General features: G+C 37.2%; 1 pseudogene; it reads left to right on the top strand.

Annotated features, from left to right (window-relative positions):
- The first annotated feature begins 14,577 nt into the window (after window positions 1-14,577).
- On the top strand, window positions 14,578-15,490 carry LOC104662347 (annotated as a pseudogene).
- Window positions 15,491-25,539: the final 10,049 nt, after the last annotated feature.

Raw genomic sequence — 25,539 nt, 5'->3', positions numbered from 1 at the left:
AAACCACAAAGATGGGGAAGAAGCAGGGCAGAAAAGCTGGAAATTCAAAAAATAAGAGCGCATCTCCCCCTGCAAAGGAGCGCAGCCCATCACCAGCAACGGATCAAAGCTGGTCAGAGAATGACTTGGACGAGAGGAGAGAAGAAGGCTTCAGTCCATCAAACTTATCAGAGCTAAAGGAGGAATTACGTACCCAGCGCAAAGAAACTAAAAATCTTGAAAAAAGAGTGGAAGAATTGACAGCTAGACTCATTAATGCAGAGAAGATCATAAACGAAATGACAGAGATGAAAACCATGACACGAGAAATACGTGACAAATGCACAAGCTTCAGTAACCGACTCGATCAACTGGAAGAAAGAGTATCAGCGATTGAAGATCAAATGAATGAAATGAAGCGAGAAGAGAAACCAAAAGAAAAAAGAAGAAAAAGAAATGAGCAAAGCCTGCAAGAAGTATGGGATTACGTAAAAAGACCAAATCTACGTCTGATTGGGGTGCCTGAAAGTGAGGGGGAAAATGGAACCAAGTTGGAAAACACTCTTCAGGATATCATCCAGGAGAACTTCCCCAACCTAGTAGGGCAGGCCAACATTCAAATTCAGGAAATACAGAGAACGCCACAAAGATACTCCTGCAGAAGAGCAACTCCAAGACACATAATTGCCAGATTCACCAAAGTTGAAATGAAGGAAAAAATCTTAAGGGCAGCCAGAGAGAAAGGTCGGGTCACCCACAAAGGGAAGCCCATCAGACTAACAGCAGATCTCTCGGCAGAAACTCTACAAGCCAGAAGAGAGTGGGGGCCAATATTCAACGTTCTTAAAGAAAAGAATTTTCAACCCAGAATTTCATATCCAGCCAAACTAAGTTTCATAAGTGAAGGAGAAATAAAATCCTTTACAGATAAGCAAATGCTTAGAGATTTTGTCACCACCAGGCCTGCCTTACAAGAGACCCTGAAGGAAGCCCTAAACATGGAAAGGAACAACCGGTACCAGCCATCGCAAAAACTTGGCAAAATGTAAAGACCATCGAGGCTAGGAAGAAACTGCATCAACTAACGAGCAAAATAACCAGTTAATATCATAATGGCAGGATCAAGTTCACACATAACAATATTAACCTTAAATGTTAATGGACTAAATGCTCCAATTAAAAGACACAGACTGGCAAACTGGATAAAGAGTCAAGACCCATCAGTCTGCTGTATTCAGGAGACCCATCTCACATGCAGAGACATACATAGGCTCAAAATAAAGGGATGGAGGAAGATCTACCAAGCAAATGGAGAACAAAAAAAAGCAGGGGTTGCAATCCTAGTCTCTGATAAAACAGACTTTAAACCATCAAAGATCAAAAGAGACAAAGAAGGCCATTACATAATGGTAAAGGGATCAATTCAACAGGAAGAGCTAACTCTCCTAAATATATATGCACCCAATACAGGAGCACCCAGATTCATAAAGCAAGTCCTTAGAGACTTACAAAGAGACTTAGACTCCCATACAATAATAATGGGGGACTTCAACACTCCGCTGTCAACATTAGACAGATCAACAAGACAGAAAGTTAACAAGGATATCCAGGAATTGAACTCATCTCTGCACCAAGCGGACCTAATAGACATCTATAGAACTCTCCACCCCAAATCAACAGAATATACATTCTTCTCAGCACCACATCGCACTTATTCCAAAATTGACCACATAATTGGAAGTAAAGTACTCCTCAGCAAATGTAAAAGAACAGAAATTATAACAAACTGTCTCTCAGACCACAGTGCAATCAAACTAGAACTCAGGACTAAGAAACTCAATCAAAACCGCTCAACTACATGGAAACTGAACAACCTGCTCCTGAATGACTACTGGGTACATAACGAAATGAAAGCGGAAATAAAGATGTTCTTTGAAACCAATGAGAACAAAGATACAACATACCAGAATCTCTGGGACACATTTAAAGCAGTGTGTAGAGGGAAATTTATAGCACTAAATGCCCACAAGAGAAAGCAGGAAAGATCTAAAATTGACACTCTAACATCACAATTAAAAGAACTAGAGAGGCAAGAGCAATCACATTCAAAAGCTAGCAGAAGGCAAGAAATAACTAAGATCAGAGCAGAACTGAAGGAGATAGAGACACAAAAAACCCTCCAAAAAATCAATGAATCCAGGAGTTGGTTTTTTGAAAAGATCAACAAAATTGACAGACCGCTAGCAAGGCTAATAAAGAAAAAAAGAGAGAGGAATCAAATAGATGCAATAAAAAATGATAAAGGGGATATCACCACTGACCCCACAGAAATACAAACTACCATCAGAGAATACTATAAACGCCTCTACGCAAATCAACTAGAAAATCTAGAAGAAATGGATAATTTCCTGGACACTTACACTCTCCCAAGGCTAAACCAGGAAGAAGTTGAATCCCTGAATAGACCAATAGCAGGCTCTGAAATCGAGGCAACAATTAATAGCCTACCCACCAAAAAAAGTCCAGGACCAGATGGATTCACAGCTGAATTCTACCAGAGGTACAAGGAGGAGCTGGTACCATTCCTTCTGAAACTATTCCAATCAATAGAAAAAGAGGGAATCCTCCCCAACTCATTTTATGAGGCCAACATCATCCTGATACCAAAGCCTGGCAGAGACACAACAAAAAAAGAGAATTTTAGACCAATATCCCTGATGAACATCAATGCAAAAATCCTCAATAAAATACTGGCAAACCGGATTCAGCAGCACATCAAAAAGCTTATCCACCATGATCAAGTGGGCTTCATCCCTGGGATGCAAGGCTGGTTCAACATTCGCAAATCAATAAACGTAATCCAGCATATAAACAGAACCAAAGACAAGAACCACATGATTGTCTCAATAGATGCAGAAAAGGCTTTTGACAAAATTCAACAGCCCTTCATGCTAAAAACGCTCAATAAATTCGGTATTGATGGAACGTACCTCAAAATAATAAGAGCTATTTATGACAAACCCACAGCTAATATCATACTGAATGGGCAAAAACTGGAAAAATTCCCTTTGAAAACTGGCACAAGACAGGGATGCCCTCTCTCACCACTCCTATTCAACATAGTGTTGGAAGTTCTGGCTAGGGCAATCAGGCAAGAGAAAGAAATCAAGGGTATCCAGTTAGGAAAAGAAGAAGTCAAATTGTCCCTGTTTGCAGATGACATGATTGTATATTTAGAAAACCCCATCGTCTCAGCCCAAAATCTCCTTAAGCTGATAAGCAACTTCAGCAAAGTCTCAGGATACAAAATTAATGTGCAAAAATCACAAGCATTCTTATACACCAGCAACAGACAAGCAGAGAGCCAAATCAGGAATGAACTTCCATTCACAATTGCTTCAAAGAGAATAAAATACCTAGGAATCCAGCTTACAAGGGATGTAAAGGACCTCTTCAAGGAGAACTACAAACCACTGCTCAGTGAAATCAAAGAGGACACAAACAAATGGAAGAACATACCATGCTCATGGATAGGAAGAATCAATATCGTGAAAATGGCCATACTCCCCAAGGTTATTTATAGATTCAATGCCATCCCCATCAAGCTACCAATGACTTTCTTCACGGAATTGGAAAAAACGGCTTTAAAGTTCATATGGAACCAAAAAAGAGCCCGCATTGCCAAGACAATCCTAAGTCAAAAGGACAAAGCTGGAGGCGTCACGCTACCTGACTTCAAACTATACTACAAGGCTACAGTAACCAAAACAGCATGGTACTGGTACCAAAACAGAGATATAGACCAATGGAACAGAACAGAGTCCTCAGAAATAATACCGCACATCTACAGCCATCTGATCTTTGACAAACCTGAGAGAAACAAGAAATGGGGAAAGGATTCCCTATTTAATAAATGGTGCTGGGAAAATTGGCTAGCCATAAGTAGAAAGCTGAAACTGGATCCTTTCCTTACCCCTTATACGAAGATTAATTCAAGATGGATTAGAGACTTAAATGTTAGACCTAATACCATAAAAACCCTAGAAGAAAATCTAGGTAGTACCATTCAGGACATAGGCATGGGCAAGGACTTCATGTCTAAAACACCAAAAGCAACGGCAGCAAAAGCCATAATTGACAAATGGGATCTAATTAAACTAAAGAGCTTTTGCACAGCAAAAGAAACTACCATCAGAGTGAACAGGCAACCTACAGAATGGGAGAAAATTTTTGCAACCTACTCATCTGACAAAGGGCTAATATCCAGAATCTACAAAGAACTCAAACAAATATACGAGAAAAAAACAAACAACCCCATCAAAAAGTGGGGAAAGGATATGAACAGACATTTCTCAAAAGAAGATATTCATACAGCCAACAGACACATGAAAAAATGCTCATCATCACTGGCCATCAGAGAAATGCAAATCAAAACCACAATGAGATACCATCTCACACCAGTTAGAATGGCAATCATTAAGAAGTCAGGAAACAACAGGTGTTGGAGAGGATGTGGAGAAATAGGAACACTTTTACACTGTTGGTGGGATTGTAAACTAGTTCAACCATTATGGAAAACAGTATGGCAATTCCTCAAGGATCTAGAACTAGATGTACCATATGACCCAGCCATCCCACTACTGGGTATATACCCAAAGGATTATAAATTAGTCTACTACAAAGACACATGTACACGTATGTTTATTGCGGCACTATTCACAATAGCAAAGACTTGGAATCAACCCAAATGTCCATCTGTGACAGACTGGATTAAGAAAATGTGGCACATATACACCATGGAATACTATGCAGCCATAAAAAAGGATGAGTTTGCGTCCTTTGTAGGGACATGGATGCAGCTGGAAACCATCATTCTTAGCAAACTATCACAAGAAGAGAAAACCAAACACCGCATGTTCTCACTCATAGGTGGGAACTGAACAATGAGATCACTTGGACTCGGGAAGGGGAACATCACACACTGGGGCCTATCATGGGGAGGGGGGAGGGGGGAGGAGGGAGGGATTCCATTGGGGAGTTATACATGATATAAATGATGAATTGATGGGTGCTGACGAGTTGATGGGTGCAGCACACCAACATGGCATAAGTATACATATGTAACAAACCTGCACGTTATGCACATGTACCCTAGAACTTAAAGTATAATAAAAAAAAAAAAAAAAGAGGCAGATATAGATTCATGTAATTTTGGGGAAAAATCTTGTCAATAACGTAGAAATAACTTTGAATCATAATATGTTTGCTTTTTAATAAAGTCTATGTAAACATTAACTATATTTAGAAAGAATCAAAAATACAATGACTAAAGATAAAGCAACATGTTAGTTGATAGGCAGACATATTAAAAATTATTGAATTAGATAAGCAAAACTTAATCATGAAATAACCATTTTAATTCTGGATTAGAGCATTAAATATTTCAGTAGTTATGCCATTAATAATGCAGAAAGAATAATTAATGACGAGTTATTCTCCCAAAAGAAAAAAAATCATAAATATATGAATTCTTTCAGAAAAGTTAGTATACATGAAAGATAAAGAATAAAGATAATAAGTATGTGATATTCCTAAATAAGAAACCAAAACAAACAATATGATGATAACTACAGATTAATCATGAGTGAATGAAAAAACTGTATTTCAAAGTATCTGGTATAAAAATGCACCAAATTATATAAATGAAAATAGACAAAACACCCATATTGGAAAATATCAACAGAAAATAAAAATTCAACATAGGTATATCAGAAAAAACACATTAAATATCCTAAAAAACACATGTTGTTTTTCATGCTCTGGAGTATGAGGGAAGACAAACAACAAAGATCATAAAAACGCACGTTATCTAATGGAAAAAATTAACTGAAAAATTTGTGTCATAATTAGACTGTGGGTTGGCATTTCAAGTCATTTAAATCTGTAATTAATAAAAAGAACAATTACAGCGCATAATAATATTACTAGTTTCTGTGACAATGTTGTCCCTGTCCAGTGTTCTCTGCTAAAGAAACCCCAGCCAGTCTGCTGAAGCAATCTCCACATGGAGTACAGCATCTGGTCCAGCTGATTTCAGCTAGGTCCCAGTCTCTTTGACTTCTTGATTGCCTTTTGGTCTTCCTTACAGGTCAAATTTGTTCCGTGCTGAAGATCTGGGTTCATATTACCGTTTTTTAAGGTGTAAAAAAAGAGACCTGGCCTCAAAATGAGGTTGTGCACATAGTTTCTGGGACTCCGCTCCATTGCTCTTCAATTGAGGGCTCTGGCTAATTGGATGCAGAGTCTGAGGTAAAGGACAGCCACTTATAGCAGCTAGAAGGCTGAGATTTGAGTCAGACTCATATGCCCTGACTATGATGCAACGAACATCTTAAAAAGAGACATTTATTCCAAGAGTGAATTGTTTGAGGGCTCGAAGGGATTGTCTTAAGTTAAAGATGGATAAACAGGTATCAAAGCTAGGAATCAAAAAGGTCTGTAATTCTCCATTATCCTTCCTTTAACGTTCTACATACCCCTGGGCATGTTATTTCCTCTTCTCTGCAATGGGGCTAACAATACAAGCCTCAGAGACTTACGAGGAATATGTGAGAAAAGGGTCTTCAAGCACGTAGCACAGATCTAGGCTAAAACACACCTTAAACGTGTAGGCCCAGGTGTATATACTCTGAGAATTAAGACGCAGAGAAAAATGATTTCAGGTTTAAGTGCAAAGAGACAGAAATGAATGGAGCAGAGTCCAGAATAGCTGTGTGGCTGACGATCCTCTAGCTGGAGCTAGGTCAATGTCTTTGGGCAGAGTGTGTGTGTAACATGCTCAGAAACATGCCAACTGAGACAACAGAATACCTTGGTGATCTTTATTCAACTGTTTACTTTTACTGAGACAGAATTCACATGCCATAATATTAGTAATTTTAAAGTATGCAATTTGAGGATTTTTAGTGTATTATAAAGGCTGTGCAACCATCATCACTACGTAATTCCAAAATATTTTTGTCATCCTAAAAAAAAATCTATACACATTAGTAGCCACACCTGATTACTTCTGTTCCCCCCATTTCTAGTCTTAGCAATCTCTAATCTCTTTACTGTTTCAATGGATTTTCCTGTCTGGATGCTTTATATAAATAAAGCATTTCATATGTGAACTCTTCTATTGACTTTTTTCAATTCTTTTCAATTAAGTCTTATATTAATGTAATATTTTAAAGGTTCATCCATGTACAATATATCAGTAATGCATTTCTTTTTAAGGCTGAGTAATATTCCATTATATGGGTATGCCACATTTTATTCATTTAGCCATCAGTTGATAGACATTTACAATGCTTTCACTTTTTGGCTATCATTAGCTTTCATTAAAAAACATCACTAAGAGACCCATTTGATGTTATTTGTCATACATTTAAAACCAGTCTCATCAACAATTTTTCTTCAGTAAAATTCATTTGCAGGGAAGAAGGAATAGACAAAGTGTATGTTTAAATTCAAAGATGAGATTAGCTATGATGAGACCAGATGAGATAAAATAGTTGAATAGAAAGCAAAGAATGAAAGCAAGATCATAGATGAACTATGAAAGAAATGAAGCACAGCAGAAATAAGGTGAAATCAACAGATTTAATGTGTCTCATTCTGTCAGTGTTGTTGAAGTCAGACTGAGGAGAGTGAACTGGTAAAAATACAAAGAATAACATTAGAAATAATGCTCTCCAGTTGTAGGATATTAATTATCTCTGGAAGGAGGGTGGGAAATATTGTGGAAGTGCAGAAGAAGTGTGATTCAATTGTATTGAACCTTCCCTCAAGAAACAGTGTGATGGGTTACATGGGATTTTTAGTTATGCTTTATTTATTTTTTGTATATTTTTATTGTATATATTTGGCAAAAAAGATAAGTGAATATATTCCTGATGTAGTACTTGGCAAACCACTGAGTTTAACAGAAGATAAACAGTATTTTTATATTCATAGTAAAAATATCTCCTAATGTGTTTTAGTTTCTTTAGCAATTATTTATTAAGATTATTCCATGCTTTAAGAACTATGGTTAGAATTTAGGATAAAGGAATGTTCATGAAGGCAATGAACATAAAGGTGCAGCCCCGTTTCTTACATTCAAGTGTATATTCTATGTGTCAATATGATGTTTGTAGAATTTTTAAAACTTAATTATTGCCTTGTTTTTTCAGTTACAAAGAGAACGATGTTAAATTTTCCTACACTGTAGATTTTTGTTTTTTTCCTTGGGGATGAATCAATGTTCTCTTTTCTTTTTTTTTTTTTATTTTTTAAACTTTATTTTTGGTTCAGGTGGTACAGGTGTAGGTTTTTTACATGGAAAATTTCATACCACTGGGGTTTGATGTACAAACGATTTCATCAAACAGATAGTGAATGTAATACCCAGTAAGTAGTTTTTCAGCCCTCACCCTTTTCCCACCCTCTGACCTCAAGTAGACGGTGGTGTCTATTGTTCCCTTCTTTGTGGCCATGTGTACTCAAAGTTTATCTTCCACTTATAAGGGAGAACATGTGTTATTTTGTTTTCTGTTCCTGCATTAATTCACTTAGGATTATGGCCTCCAGCTGCATCCATGTTGCTGCAAAGGATATAGTCCCTTTCTTTTTTATGGCTGATAGTATTCCATGGTGTACATGTACTACATTTTCTTTATGCAGTCCACCACTGATGAGCATCTAGGTTGATTCCATGTCTTCACTATTGTGAATAGCACTGTGATGAACACAGAAGTGTATGTGTTTTTTTCGGTAGAATAATTTACATTCCTTTAGGTATATATCCAGGGATGGTCTTGCTGGGTCGAATGGTAGTTCTGTTGCAAGTTCTTCGAGAAATCTCCAAACTGAGTTCTACATTGGCTAGACTAATTTACATTCTCACTGGCAGTGTATAAGCATCCTTTTTTCTCTACAACCTCACCAGCATCTGTTACTTTTTGACCTTTTAATAATAACTATTCAGACTGATGTGAGGTAATATCTTATTGTGGTTTTGATTAGTATTTCTCTAATGATTAGTGATGAGCATTTTTTCATATGCTTGATGGCCCCATGAATATCTTCTTTTGAGAAATATCTGTTCATGTTCTTTCCCTCTTTTTAATAGGGTTTGTAGACCTTTCTTGGATGCATATTTTGCAAATATTTTCTCCTATTCTATAGCTTGTCTACTTACTCTGTTAATAGTTTTTCTTGCTGTGCAGAAGGTCCAGAATAGTATTTCCTAGATTTTCTTCTTGAGTTTTTATAGATGGAGGTCTTATATTTAATACATTAATTAATCTTGAATTGATTTTTATATATGGTAAAGGATGTTCAATTCAATAAATGGTGCTGGGATAACTGGCTAGCCAATACAATCTTCTGTAACAGATGCAGAAGATTGCATATGACTAGCCAGTTATCCCAGCACCATTTATTGAATAGGACATCCTTTACCAATTACTCATATTGTCAACTTTGTTAAAGATCAGATGGTTGTAGGCATGCAACTTTATTTCTGAATTCTCTAAACTGTTCCATTGGTTTATGTGTCTAATTCTGTACCAGTACCATGCTGTTTTAGTTTCTGTAGCCTTGGAGTATAGTTTGAAGTCATTTGGTGTGACTTCATGACTTTGTTCTTTTGCTTGAGATTGCTTTGGCTATTCAGTCTCTTTTTGGGTTCCAAATAAATTTTAGAATTTTTATTCTAATTATGTGAAAAATGTCTTTGGCAATTTGATAGGAATAACATCATATCTGTAAATTGCTTTGGGAAATGAAGTCATTTCACAACATTGATTCTTTCTATCCATGAACAAGAAATGTTTTATTTATCATTCATTTGTGTCAACTCTGATGTCTTTGAGCAGTGTTTTTAAATTCTCATTGTAGAGATCTTTCACCTCCCTTGTTAGCTGTATTCCTAGGCATTTTATTCTTTTAGTGGTTATTGTGAATGGAATTGCATTCTTTATTTTGCCCTCACCTTGGATGTTGTTGATGTGTAGAAATTCTGCTCATTTTTGTACACTGATTTTGTATTCAGAAATTTTATTTCAGTTGTTTAGCAGTTCTAGCAACCTCTGAGCAGAGACTATCGGGTTTCCTAGGTATAGAATCATATTGCAGGTGAGGAGAGGTAGTTTGACTTCCCCTCTTCTTACTTGGATCCCTTTTGTTTCTTGTTTCTTTTTATTGTCGAATTGTTCTGGCTGGAACTTCCAGTAGTTTGTTGAATAGTGGTGAGAGTGGACATCCTTGTCTTGTTCCAGTTCTCAAGGAGGAATGCTTGCACCTTTTGCCCATTTAGTATGATGGGTGTAGGTTTGTAATAGACAGCTTTTATTATTTTGAGGTATGTTCCTTTAATGCCTACTTTGTTGAGGACTTTTAACATGAAGGGATGTTGAATTTTATGAAAACCTTTTCTGTGCCTGTTGAGATAATCATGTAGTTTTGTTTATAGTTCTGTCTATGTGATGAATTACATTTATTGTTATGTGTATGTTGAACCAACCTTGCATCCCAGGAATAAAACCTACTTGATTTTGGTGGATTAGCTTTTTGAAGTGCTGCTGGATTTAGTTTGCTAGTATTTTGTTGAGGATTTTTGACTCTATGTTCATCAGAGATATTGGCCTAAAGGTTTCTTTTCTCCTTGTGTCTCTTCCAGGTTTTGGTATCAGAGCAAATCTGGCCTCAAAGAATGAGTTAGAGATTAGTCCTTTTTCCTCAACTTTTTGGAATCATTTTAGTAGGATGGGTACTAGCTCTTTTCTATACTTCTTTGTAGAATTTAGCTGTTTATCTGGTCCAGGGCTTTTACTGGTTGGTAGGTTTTTTATTAGTGATTCAATTTTGGAACTTGTTATTGGTCTGCTTAAAATTTCAATTTCTTTCTGGCTCAACATTGAGAGGTTGTATGCTTCCAGGAATTAGTCCATTTTGTTTAGGTTCTCTACTTTGTGTCTTTCTGCATTAATTAATTTTACATAAGGAAAAACTAAAAGCCAAAACATATATGCATTTTAAATTAAACTCTGTATTAAAGATATTTAAGAGTAGGGAACTTCTTGGGATCAACAGATTAAAAAAAAAAAAGAAAAAGAAAAAGAAAAAGAAAAAAAAGGCCTGTGATTTACTTTTCTAGGAAGGACTGTTCTAATTTTCTGTCTCTTAAAATAGGACCAAAAATCTTTTGTGCATAATTGATTTTCTTCCCTTTCTCTTAGCAAGTCTTATTTCTTACAGGGATTACTGTACTCTAAACCCTGTTCTGCCTACCACTTCCAAACACACTCCTTCCTTCTATCACTGAAATGCCTTCTGGAAGTCCTTTGATGGTCAAGAGTAAATATAAGATACAATATTTGTTTTGTTTTCTATTTCCTTTCCTTAGCAAGCATACAATAACGCTGTCCAATTTGTTCAGAAATGAAATAGAGTCTCAATCGATGCATTGCCTTATTTTAGCGTCCTTTTTCTTTGTCACAAGTGAGAACGAGATAAACCCTATCTCTGGGGCTCTGAGAGACAGGAATGTGTTTTACTAACAGAAGATTGTTCAACACTGCCATCTCCTGGCCATACTAGATATGCCCGGCCCCCAGGGAATTGAGCAAGACGATAACCCTTAGAAGTGGCATCCCTTCCTCTGGCTTTAAACTTCCATCTTTGCCCTAGGGAAAAAACAATATCTCTCAGGATTTGAGAGAGGCTAATAAAATTTTGGTAATCAGGGAAAATTATGTTACAAACCACAAATATTCCACAGCTGGGACCAGCAAACAACAACATTCCTCTGTGCCAGTCACTTCTCACTGCTGCTTCTGGATATTGAGTAAGTTATAGTTAGGAATGTGTACAGCTCAAGTGGAGGTGAAACAGTACATCTTGAAGTATGAGTACAAGTGCAGCTAATGAATGTAGACTCCAGAAAAAATCCAAATCATAAACATGAAGAGTATAAGTATATTTTTGTTAGGGTCTGACTTTGAAATTCTATGAACTACAATTAAAGAAAAATAATGATAAGTTGAAAAATCTGCTTTGGAAGATTGAGATATTAAGGGCAGTTAGGATCCTGCTATTGGAGAAGTAATTTAGACCTGCAGATGTTTTACTTGAAAGAGAGAAAGATCATGAGTGTATAGGGAAGTTCAAACAGTCCCTCTGAAGGTTCAAGTCTACGTCTGTTAAAATGAATAGACAAAAGACAAATTAACAGGAAAAAGACATAGAAATTTATCCACATGCATAAGCATGGAGAAATCTAAGGAGAATGATTACCTGATAGCTGAATTAAGGATAGATGCTTATATTTCCTTCTTTATAGAGGAGGGCAGAGATTGAATGGGACCTGAGAAGAGACAATAGTTTGAGATGAAGTTCGTCTAGGTTCCAGGTGTGGTGTTTAGTTTTCAGTGTTGTCCTCTGTAATATGAGTTTTAATCTTCTCTGGCTAATGGAATTTCAGGGAAGGGATGGGAGGCAATCATGTTCCTCTTTAGGGGTCTGGTGTCTAGGTAGATAAGGGAACTTCAGATAATAGCCTCATCCCATGCTTTGGGAAAGACAAAGAAGTGAAAGACAGGAAGGCCTGGGGGATGTCAGAGAAACCTTGCGGTTGCTTCTTTAGTTCAGAATGTTAAAGTGCTATATTCAGGGATATTAGTTTTCTGGGCTCTAACAATATAATGATCTCCAAAACATTCCAGAGTTTAAATCTGTGATAATTATGTGATGGGGGCCAGGGAAGAACACAGAATAATATTTGGATGTGATGACTTGAGTTCTGGAGAGACGTTAGAAATGCTTAGCACGCCACTTATAAAATTTATAGATCACCTTGATTTAGACCTAGACAACTCATCACTTGCATAACCTCTCTGCTCTCACTTTAAAGAAAAAAAATCACTGATGCATAATATTGTGTTATCAGCCCTGCAACTGAATCATAGTTATTTGCTGGTATATGGTTACTAGAAATCGTTAAGTGTCCCAGCCACAGCCTTTATATTGCAACCAGAATTTTGTTTTGGATGTTTCTCTATTTCTGCGGCTTCCCAAGGCACTTCCACCTCAACGTGTTTGTCAATTATTTCCTATGGAATTTCATGAAGAATTCTCAAATAGTCACATCCCATCATATTTTTCTTATGTCAACTTTCCCAGAAGATAAAAAAATAAAGCTTTTGACTTTCCTTCAGCAGTAAGTATTCTGATTTCTTTTCTTTTCTTTTCCTTCCTTCTTTCCTTCCTTCCTTCCTTCTTTCCTTCCTTGCCTCCCTCCCTCCCTCCCTCCCTCCCTCCCTCCCTCCCTCCCTCCCTCCCTCCCTCCCTCCCTCCCTCCCTCCTCCTTCCTTCCTTCCTTCCTTCCTTCCTTCCTTCCTTCCTTCCTTCCTTCCTTCCTTCCTCCCTTCCTTTCTGAATCTCACTCTGTCTCCCAGGCTGGAGGGCAGTGGCATGATCTGGGCTCACTGCAACCTCTGTCTCCTGGGTTCACGCCATTCTCCTGCCTCAGCTTCCTGAGAAGCGGGGACTACAGGCACCTGCCACCATGCCTGGCTAATTTTTTTTTTTTTTTTTTTTTTTTTGGAGTTTTAGTAGAGACGGGGTTTCACCATGTTAACAAGGATGGTCTCGATCTCCTAACCTTGTGATCTGCCTGCCTCTGCCTCCGAAAGTGCTGGGATTACAGGCGTGAGCCACTGCGCCCAGCCCCTGATTTCTGTATAAGGGTTATATTTGTTCACACTGCCTCCATATGGAGATCCAGGCTTCCAAATTCATTAACTTAACCTGACCTCTAACTAATTCAACATCTTCATGGTTCCACTGATGATACAACCTGAGGTCCTTCTTCTCCTAAACCAGGTACTCCAAAATCTCCTTAATTTTAAATTTATATATGCATATAAATACTTTAAATATGTCTTTACCCTCCAATGTGTGGAAAAGATTCTGGTGTGAGGGTGCTTATATGACAGTTTTAGGGTGATATGAACTAGAGCATTTTTGTAAGACTTGTCTCCTGTATCAGAATTGCTATGGCAATACATCAATATTATGTGACTGCCATTGTCTATTGAATGGAGTCTGAGTCTTGCAGCAGTGTCATATTTGAAAACTTGGGGCTAAAGCTAGAATAAATGTTTGTATTTCTCCATCTAAAATATAGTTCCAAATATAAATATTTGCATTCCTACTTTCCATGAACAAGTTACAAGAGGAAAGAGAAAATGGAATTGGGGAAGAAGGAAAGCACCACTAAGAAGGTTGATCATATTGGCCTCTTCTCAGAGATGATGTCCAAAAGTCTTCACACTGTGGATATCACTGTGTGTGGCTGGATGATTTTGCTAAAGTGTAAACTGGTGAACCTTTCTATGGGTCTCTATATTGGCATTTTTTTTCATTCATTTAAAAAAAGATAAGTAAACTGATGGTGTTGGTTCTCTTACTTTTGCTATTCAACAACTTTGTGATTGGATAAGCATAAAATATATAACAGTACAGAGAATCACAGCTTGGCAAACTCTCTCCCCTTTCTAAGAAGACCCCTGAATGGCTCTGCCTATTACAAATGGTACCTTGTTCATGCCCTTTGTGCTGACATTTATTGGGATCCCCGGTTTGGAATCTGTACAGTGTTGGATTGGGATTCCATTCTGTGCTATGTACATCATTGCTCTGATTGGAAATTCTCTGGTTTTGATCATCATCAAATCTGAGCCAAGCCTCCAGGAACCCATGTATATCTTCCTGGCCATGTTAGGAGCCACAGACATTTCACTTAGCACCAGTATTGTGCCCAAGATGCTTGGTATTTTTTGGTTCCATTTGCCAGAGATATATTTTGATGCTTGCCCTTTCAGATGTGGCTCATCCACACATTTCAAGGCATTGAATCAGGAATCCTGCTAGCCATGGCTCTGGGCTGCTATGTAGTGATCTGTTATCCTCTGAGGCATGCTATGGTATTCACTCGACAGCTAGTCACTTATATTGTAGTTGGAGTGACATTGCGGCCTGTCATTCTGGTAATTCCATGTCTATTGCTTATAAAATGCTGTCTGAAAATCTGCCGAACCAAGTTAATATCCCACACTTACTGTGAACACATGGCCCTTGTGAATCTTGCCACTGAGGATGTTTACATTAATAAGTTCTATGGCATCCTTGGAGCATTTATTGTTGGTGGGCTTGACTTCATTTTCATCACCCTCACCTATATTCAAATATTTATCACTGTCTTTCACCTGCCTCTGAAAGGGGCATGACTTAAGGTATTTAATACATGTATTCCCCATATATGTGTCTTCTTCCAATTCTATCTCCTTGCTTTTTTTTCATTTTTTACTCACAGATTTGGATCTTATATCCCATCATATGTACACATCACCTTGTCCAGTCTTTACCTACTAGTCCCACCATTCCTCAACCCCTTTATCTATGGGATAAAGACCAAGCACATTAGAGATGAGATAGTAAAAATATTCTGTTCCAAAGACGAGGCTTGAAATTTGATTGAAATAGTTTCTTCATAAAGGTAACAGCTCATCTGTTACTAGACCTATGAGATCCAGTCAATGGTTTGGGGTATCATTATGACTGATGAATAAATTAATGTGTCTGTATACACACACACACACATATATACATACATATATATATTCATATCTGTGCAAGCATTTTTCTAGGTATATTAATAGAAATGAAACTGCAGTACAAAAATTTGTTCTGTTAATTTTTGATAAGTATTGTCATTTCATTTTAGACAATTTCAGTAGCTCATACTTCATAAGCAAAATTCAAGTACTTGTTTCCCCGTGTTATATTATTAAAATTTAACCAAAAAATAAAAAAAAGAGTCCATAATTTTGTTACTGAAAGTCACATGGTTTTATTTTGAGTTTATTTTTAATTCACACTGGATTTTGTTTTTGTGCAAAAAGTGAATTACACAGCTTAGTGGAGGAAGCTTAATAAAAGAAACTCTATTTTGCTAAATAGAGTTTGTATTAAGCAATTTACTATATTTCCATGTTATTCTGTGTTTTTTCATTTAATATATTACCATAACTTTATGTATTTTTCCTGTCCTTATTTTCTGACTGTCCTCATACCACCATGCTTTACTAGTTTAATTATAAAAGTCATAGAATACTTTGATGTCGTAAAGAACAAGTATTTTTTTGACATTTTTGATTGCAGATATCAATTCTGGAGCCAAACCTAATTGTTTGTTTACCGATAGCTTATTTTCCTGGAATTTTCCCTGAAGAAAAATTAGATAATAAAATCAAAATTAGTACTCCCTGAGATGTTTCTTTAGCCCTTGTAATATTTATAAACGAATGTATGGGATACTAAAGTACTAATTTTAAACCTTATTAGACAACTTTAGTGAAATTTCCTACAACAAGCTTCTGTTAAGAAAAGCCTATCCTCCTTTCTCAACTTTTCTTTAATGATATGCCTACACCATCATGATGTGACTTTGTTTTACTCAGTTCAAAGTTATCCAGCAGCACAACACACAAAAATCAACTGGAACAAAATAGTAAATTTAGGCTGCCATTATTATTTACCTAAGAGAATTTGATAATTTATTTCCCCAAGTCTTTCATTTATTTTCTTTTTCTTTTTTCTTTTTCTTTCTTTTCTTTTTTTTTTTGAGACAGAGTGTCCCTCTGTAGCCCAGACCGGAGTACAGTGGCATGATCTCTGCTCACTGCAAGCTCCGCCTCCCAGATTCACACCTTTTCCTGCCTCAGCCTCCAGAGTAGCCAGAACTGCAGGTGCCCGCCACCACACCCGGCTAATTTTTTGTATTTTTTAGTAGAGACGGGATTTCACCGTGTTAGCCAGGATAGTCTCTATCTCCTGACCTCGTTATCTGCCCACCTTGGCCTCCCAGAGTGCTGGGATTACAAGTGTGAGCCACTGCACCCGGCTTATTTATTTTCTTAAAACAGAAATTACACCTTTTCTTTCCACTTGCCTTCCACAAACACCCACCATTTGACCCACCCACCCACAATAGTGTAGCTGGATGCTGCCAAAAGAGATAAGTGAAAGCACATTATAACCTGCAAACTGTGATTCAGAGATTTCTGCTATCTAAATCCATTATTCAATGAAACCAACTTCCATTTGCATGCTTAGGGTCTAGAAGAATAAAACAAACAATAATTTCATACCAAACTAAGTAGTGTTATATGATATGTCAATATTTAAATCCTCCATCTAATTATTGGCTTCTAATTTTTCCGTATCTCTTATCTCCCCTTTTCTTTAATTTTTAACTTATTTCAGATTATTATTTTTAAACGTTTCATTGAAGTATATCATACAATTAGAAAGGTGCACCAGTCCTAATACTACATGTTTCTTTTCTTTTCTTTTCCTTGAGCTTGACTCTCACTCAATTGTCCAGGCTGGAGTGCAGTGGCGCAATCATGGTTCACAGCAACCTGAACTACCTGAGCTCAAGCAATTCTACCTCAGCCTCTGGTGTAGCTGGAACTACAGGTGCATGCCACTAGGCCCACCTAATTTATTTTTTATTTTTTATTTTTTATTTGTATAGAGAAGCTTTCTCTATGTTGCTCAGGCTTGTATAGACCTTCTGGGCCCAAACTATCCTCCCACTTCCACCTTGCAAAGTGCTGGGATTACAGACATAAGCCACTGCACCTGGCCACGAATTTTCATAAAATGGGCAGACTGAGCCAAAAAAGCATCCAGATCAAAAAACATAACATGACTGGCAACGCAGAAATTCTCCTTCATTTGTTTCCTTGTCCTTACCCACGCTGGATAACCACTGTCCCGATTGCTATTACCAAGACAACTTTGGCTTCTTGAGAAAAGTACATAAATGAAATATTGAAGCAAATACTCATTTGTTTGCTTCAACTTTATTTTTTAAGATTTATCTCTATTGTTGCACATAAAAATGAGCTATTTCTTCTCATTATGTTATAAAATTCAATTTTATGAATATACTACAATTTCTTTACACGTTATATACTTTTTTGTGGGGGTGCTAAGTAATACACAATATTTTGCTATCAAAAGTAGTGTTGCTGTGAGCATTACTTTACATAGTATTGATAATATATCACTGTATTAAAAGGAGTATATGTATAGAATTAGAATTGTGAGATAATATGATATTCCTAAGCTTGATATTAATAGATCTTGATAAAATTTTTCTTGAAAACTGATTTTGCAAAAAAGTAATTGTAGCAACTTGTAAGATTACAGTGGATTTTTTTTGCAGTTTTTATTGACAAATCATATTTATAGATATTTATGTAGTAGATGAGATATTTTGTTTTTATTTTTATTTTTTGAGACAAAGTCTCATTCTGTCGCCCAGGCTGGAGTGCAGTGGTGTAATCTTGGCTCACTGAAAGCTCTGCCTCCCGGGTTCACACCATTCTCCTGCCTCAGCCTCCCAAGCAGCTGGGAACATAGGCGCCCGCCACCAAGCCTGGTTAATTTTTTTGTATTTTTAGTAGAGACGGGGTTTCACTGTGTTAGCCAGGATGGTCTCGATTTCCTGACCTTGCGAACCACTCACCTCAGCCTCCCAAAGTGCTGGGATTGCAGGCGTGAGCCACTGTGCCCAGCCTAGTAGATATTTTCATACATGCATACAACATGTAATGATCAAGTAAGGATATTTGGGATATCCACAGCTTAAAACATTTATCATTTCTTTGTGTTGGAAAGATTTCAAATCTTCTCTTCTAGCTGTTTATTAAGTACGCAATATATTGTTGTTAACCATTGTCACCCTGCTATGATATTGAACATCAGAACTTAAGGTGTCAAGATAAAGAAAGGTTGGGTAATGAGAACAACATACAACTAAGTCCTAGGCAAGAAATTTTTAAGTGTTCTAGTTGCTTCATATCCTTGCTAGCATTTTGTGTCATCAATCTTTCATTTTCTTGCATGTGTACAGTAGCATCATATTGTGAATTTAATTCAAATATTTTTATTCATGTCAAAGGAGTCATATGCATCGTTTCTCACATTCCTTTGGCCTAAACCCAACCACATGGTCACAACCAGGGACAGGAGTGAAAAAAATGCAGTCTCTAGATGAGTGGCTATGAGATGAGCTTAAACTACAGGCTGGTGGAGGTGGAGAGGAATCTGTTACTGGGACAGAGACAGAATCCATACTGGGGGATTGTTAAAGTCTCTTCCACAGTGCAATGCTTTTGATACAAAATACAAAAAGAGCAATACATACTATATATTATGAAGAAACGTTAGTACTTTTGAAAATGTACCACACATCAAAATAACAGGAGTGTAAAATATGACTTTAATACATGTTATCAGAACCGTATGTACAAAATACCAAGGAGTTTAAAAGAAGAGAAAGGTCACATTCAATGCTAAGGTCAAGGATTTTGGGGAAAGACATGGTTAATGACGAAGTATTTGAAACGTTCTTTGGAAGATAGATTGTGTGTGTATGTGTGTGTGTGTGTGTGTGTGTGTGTGTGTGTGTGTGTTTTAAGTGAAGGTATTTCTCTAAAGGACATTTCTGAAATAACTCAAGGACAGACATCCAAGAATAAGGAAGGGATACATGCTGTTAAAAGCAATGAAGTTTAGAACTCAGGATGAGTAAGAGAGCATATATTGATGTAGAAGCAAAGGTTAGAATGTAGAATGTTTGATTAAGAGGAAGAATTACAGTGGAAAGCAAATCAGCTTTGAAGTCAAGCATACCTAGGTTTGACTGTCAGCACTTCCATGGACTAGTTTGATACTGTGAAAGTTACTAATTTCCATAGATCTCAATTTCTGCATTGGACATTTGAAGCAATTAAATCAAATGAGGCAGTTAGCAGAGGCTGATAACAAATGTTATGCTTCTGTCAATCCTTTTCTGGTGTCTCTTTTATATTCTTAAAATTCTGGGGCCCACAGGAAATTTCTTATTTTGTATGAATTTATTTTGATAATTTATTCATTTAATGTACCAAAGTAGATATTCTAAGTGCAAGAGTATGGAGAGATCTGTAAATAATTGCTGGCATAATTTGTACCCTACCATCCAAGAAAATGTTTCATGAGCAAGGCGAATTTATTATGTATATGGTTCTCATTCATTAATAGTAACACTTTCTACTGACAATTTTCGATAAATAATGATAAATAACTACAAGGCTGTGGGATCTGTAATAAGTTCTGATGAAGATATGTAGATGATTGGATATACCCTCTAGACTCAATAACCTTTTACTAAATATCAAAAGATCACTCAGATGAATAAGGTCTGGAGTGCACTCCCAGCAAACTGCAGCAGCCCTGTAAAAGAGGGGCCTGACTATTAAAAGAAAAACAAACAAACGGAAAGCAACAGCAGCAACATCAATAAACGTGTCCCCACAAAAACCCCATCCAAAGGTCAGCAGCCTTAACAGTTGAAGCTAGATGAACTAAATAAGATGAGACAGAATCAATGAAAAAATGCCAAAAACTCAAAAACCAGAGTGCCTTTTCTCCAAATGATTGCAACATCTCTCCTGCAATGGCACAGAGCTGGGTGGAGCTGAGATGGCTGAATTGACAGAAGTAGGCTTCAAAAGGTGGGTAATAACAAACTTTGCTGAGCTAAAGCAGCATGTTTTAACCTAATGCAAAGAAGCTTAGAACCGTGATAAAACTTTACAGGAGTGATTAACCAGAATAACCAGTTTAGAGAGGAACATAAATGACTTAATGGAGTTGAAACACATGACAAAAGAACTTCACAATGCAACTACAAGTATCAATAACAATAGACCAAGCAGAGGAAAGAATTTCAGAACTTGAAGACTATCTTGCTGAAATAAAACAGGCAGACAAGATTAGAAAAAAATAGAATGAAAACAAGCAAACAAACTCTCCGAGGACTATGGGATTATGTAAAAAGACCAAAACTACAACTGATTAGGGTACATGAAAGAGACGGGGAAAATGGAATCAAGTTGAGAAACATACTTCAAGATATCATCCAGGAGAACTTCCCTAACCTAACAAAACAGACCAGCATTGAAATTCAGGAAATACAGAGGACCTTAGTAAGATATTCCATGAGAAGATTGAACCTAAAACACATAATCAGCGGATTCTCCAACATCAAAATGAAGGAAAAAATGTTAAGGGCAGCTAGAGAGAAAGGCCTTGTCACATATAAAGGGAAGCCCATCAGACTAACAGTGGACCTCTCAGCAGAAACTCTACAAGCCAAAAGAGATAGGGGGCCAGTATTCAACATTCTTTTTTTTTTTTTTTTTTTTTTTTTTTTTTTGAGACGGAGTCTTGCTCTGCCGCCCAGGCTGGAGTGCAGTGGCCGGCTCTCAGCTCACTGCAAGCTCCACCTCCCGGGTTCACGCCATTCTCCTGTCTCAGCCTCCCGAGTAGCTGGGACTACAGGCGCCCGCCTCGTCGCCCGGCTAGTTTTTTGTATTTTTTAGTAGAGACGGGGTTTCACCGTATTAGCCAGGATGGTCTCGATCTCCTGACCTCGTGATCCGCCCGTCTCGGCCTCCCAAAGTGCTGGGATTACAGGCTTGAGCCACCGCGCCCGGCCCTCAACATTCTTAAAGAAAAGAATTTTCAACCCAGAATTTCATATCCAGACAAACTAAGCTTCGTAGCAGAAGGAGAAATAAAATCCTTTTCAGATAAGCAAATGCTGAGAGAATTCATCACCACCAGGCCTGCCTTGCAAGAGACTTTGAAGGAAGCACTAAATATGAAAAAGAAAAACTGTTGGCCAGGTACGGTGGCTCATGCCTGTAATCCCAGCACTTTGGAAGGCTGAGGCAGGTGGATCATCTGAGGTCGGGAGTTCAAGACCAGCCTGACCAGCATGGAGAAACCTCACCTCTACTAAAAATACAAAAAAATTAGCCGGGCATGGTGGCACATACCTGTAATCCCAGCTACTTGGGAGGCTGAGGTAGGAGAGTCACTTGTACCCAGGAGACGGAGGTTGCAGTGAGCCAAGATCATGCCATTGCCCTCCAGTTTGGGCCACAAGAGCAAAACTCTGTCTCAAAAACAAACAAACAAACAACAACAACAAGAACTACTACCAGCCATAACAAAAACACACTGAAGTACACAGACCAATGACACTATAAAGCAACTACATCAACAAGTCTGCAAAATAACTGGTTAGTTAGCATCATGATGACAGGATAAAATTCACACATTACAATATTAACCTTAAATGTAAGTAGGCTAAATGCCCCAATTAAAAGACACAGAATGGAAAGCTGAATGAAGAGTCAAGACCCATTGGTGTGCTGTATTTGAGACACCCATCTCATGTGCAAAGACACACACAGGCTTAAAATAAAGGGATAGAGGAAAATTTATCAAGTAAATAAAAAGCATAAAAAAGCATGGGTTACAATGCTAGTTTCTGACAAAACAGATTTTAAACCAACAAAGATCAAAAAAGACAAAGAAGGGCATTAAATAATAGTAAAAGGTTCAATTTTACAGGAAGAGCTCACTCTCCTAAATATATATGCACCCAATACAGGAGCACCCACATTCATAAAGCAAGTCCTTAGAGACCTACAAAGAGGCTTAGGCTCCCAAACGATAGTAGTGGGAGAATTTAACAGCCTGCTGTCTGTATTAGACAGATAATCGAGAAGAAAATTACCAAAACTACCAAGGATATTCAGAACTTGAACTCACCTCTGGATCAAGTGGACCTGATAGATATCTACAGAATTCTCCACCCTAAAACAATAGAATACACATTTTTCTCATCACCACATGGCACTTACTCTAAAAGCAATTACATAATTAGAAGTAAAACAGTCCTCAGCAAATGCAAAAAAAAAAAAAAACTGAAATCATAGCAGCATCTCAGACCACAGCACAATCCAATTAGAACTCAAGATTAAGACAACTCATCCAAAACCACACAACTACATGGAAATTGGACAATGTGCCCCTGAATGATGACTCCTGGGTAAATAATGAGACTAAGGCAGAAATCAAGTTCTTTGAAACTAATGAGGACAGAGACAATTTACCAGTATCTCTGGGATGCAGCTAGAGCAGTGTTAAGAGAAAAATGTGTGGCACTAAATGCCTACATCAAAAAGCTAGAAAGATCTAAAATCGACACCTTAACATCACAACTAAAAGAACTAGAGAAACAATACCAGACAAACCTTAAAGCTAGTAGAAGACAAGAAACAACCAAGACCAGAGTGGAACTGATGGAGATAGAGACACAAAAAAACACTTCAAAAAATCAATGAGTCTAGAAGCTGGTTTTTTGAAAAATTTATAAAATAAATAGATCACTAGCTAGACAAATAAACAAGAAAACAGAGAAGAATCAAATAGACACAATCAGAAATGATAAGAGGAATATCACTATTGACCCCACAGAAATACAGACAACCACCAGAGATAAACACCTCTATGCACATAAACTAGAAAATCTAGAAGACATGGATAAATTCCTGGAGGCACACACCCTCTCAAGACTGAATCAGGAAGAATTTGTAGCCCTGAATAGATCAATAAAAACTTCTGAAATTGAGACAATAATAGAGAGCCAAAAAAAAAAAAAAAAAAAGCTCAGGAGCAGATGGATTAGCAGCTATGTTCAAATGGCTGAATGTTGCTTTACTGGAAAATAATTACATTTGATCTGTGTGCCATACAGAGGACAAACTTAGAACCAGCAAGAAGGAGCCTGTGAGATAGCACTTGTAAGAAACCCTGCTGTAATGCACAGCATGAGCCAGAAATGGAGCAGTGGTGAGTTTCCAATGCTACGTGACAAAACAGTCACTTTAATCCAAGCACAGTACTGAAAATCAGACAGATATATTCAGTAATTCAGCAAATAGGTACTGTACATCTACTGTGGACAAGGCACAGAGTCTCACTCTTGTTGCTCAAGCTAGAGTGCAATGGCGCAATCTTGACTCACTGAAACCTCTGCTTCCAGGGATCAAGCGATTCTCCTGCCTCAGTCTCCTGAGTAGCTGGGATTACAGGTGCCCGCCATCATGCCCAGTTAATTTTTTGTATTTTTAGTAGAGACGAGGTTTCACTACGTTGGCCAGGCTGGTCTCGAACTCCTGACCTCGTGATCCGCCTGCCTCGGCCTCCGAAAGTGCTGGGATTACAGACATGAGCTACCTCCCCCAGCCCCAAAATATTATTTCTTTATATATCCTCTTGCTGTGACTGTCCTGCCTATGACACTGGTTTTTAATATTAACTTTCTTGGTCATTTATTTTATTTAAATTAAATGAGTTTAAATTTCTATTGATGATTCTAGTCATAAGTGCATTATTTTTTATTATAACTTTATTCTTCTAATATGTATAACTGTTAAAGTGTTCTTCTAAAATTATCTGATGAATAAGGATCTTATTTTTATTTTTTATATTAACTTTGAAATGATGTTTATAGTTAATATACTCTTTTTGTTAATATACTAATTTTAGTATATATACTCTTTAGTTAATATACTCTTCCGTCAAATATGCAGTTAATGGAACAAGAATCACTTCATAATCAGCAATTATAATTCCATACCCATTATAATTCATACCTGAAATTTTCTATATGAGACTTTTTCCGTAATATTTCATATATTTAGGATATTAAGTAATGCCCATAAGCTTATTGTTGTGACATTTTTAACTGCAAGTACATTGAATAAAAATAATGGAGATTATAAAATTCAACCTTTCTTACTATTAACATTAAATGTCAAGACCAAAGACATATGGCTATTTTGTGGCTGATTCAAAACTGAGCAGCCTTTGATAAAAAAATATGCTGGATTCTCAGCAGCCTATAAGAGCAGGAGTAACTGCTGAGACTGGACAGCAGTAGTAGCTAGAGATAAAAAAAAAAAAAAGGTAGTCAACAGTACAACATGCAGTCCCAAGAGGTATCATAAAGTAAGATTTGGAGATAGAATGTTTCACTAGTGAAGGAGGTAAAATTGTGTGGCTATAACACAGCTGCGTGAGTATATTCTCCGTATCAATGGTTGGAGTCATCATAGTTCTGAATGTCCATGAACGATCAGTGGGATTTTAGCCAATGCCTAGGTCTATGAGAAAATTGCTCAATCTTCTTGCGGTCAAGAAGAACATAACATTAATATTCAAAGCACTATCAGACTGGCTTAGTGAGGGTCTTAGCAAGATTTTCCAGTATTAAGAGTCCCAGATGACAAGAGTAAAGTCAACATGGAAAAGAAGAAAGGAAAGAGAAGAAAATTCACCTGGGACCGCACATACATAGCAATAAGACTCATTTCAGATGAGTCTTATATCTAATCAATACAATTAACATATAAATCAACTCATACACTTATTTTTTTGTGGTAATAACATCTGAAATTTATTTTCTTAGCAGTTATGATATACACAATACATTATCATTGACTATAGTCAAGATACTGTACGATAGATCTCAACAACTTGCCCCTCTGGTCTAACTAA

Source organism: Rhinopithecus roxellana, chromosome 15 (genome assembly GCF_007565055.1).
Source record: "Rhinopithecus roxellana isolate Shanxi Qingling chromosome 15, ASM756505v1, whole genome shotgun sequence".
Taxonomy (NCBI): domain Eukaryota; kingdom Metazoa; phylum Chordata; class Mammalia; order Primates; family Cercopithecidae; genus Rhinopithecus; species Rhinopithecus roxellana.
Note: the sequence above shows the minus strand (reverse complement) of the source record. Positions and strands in the feature narration are given on the sequence as shown.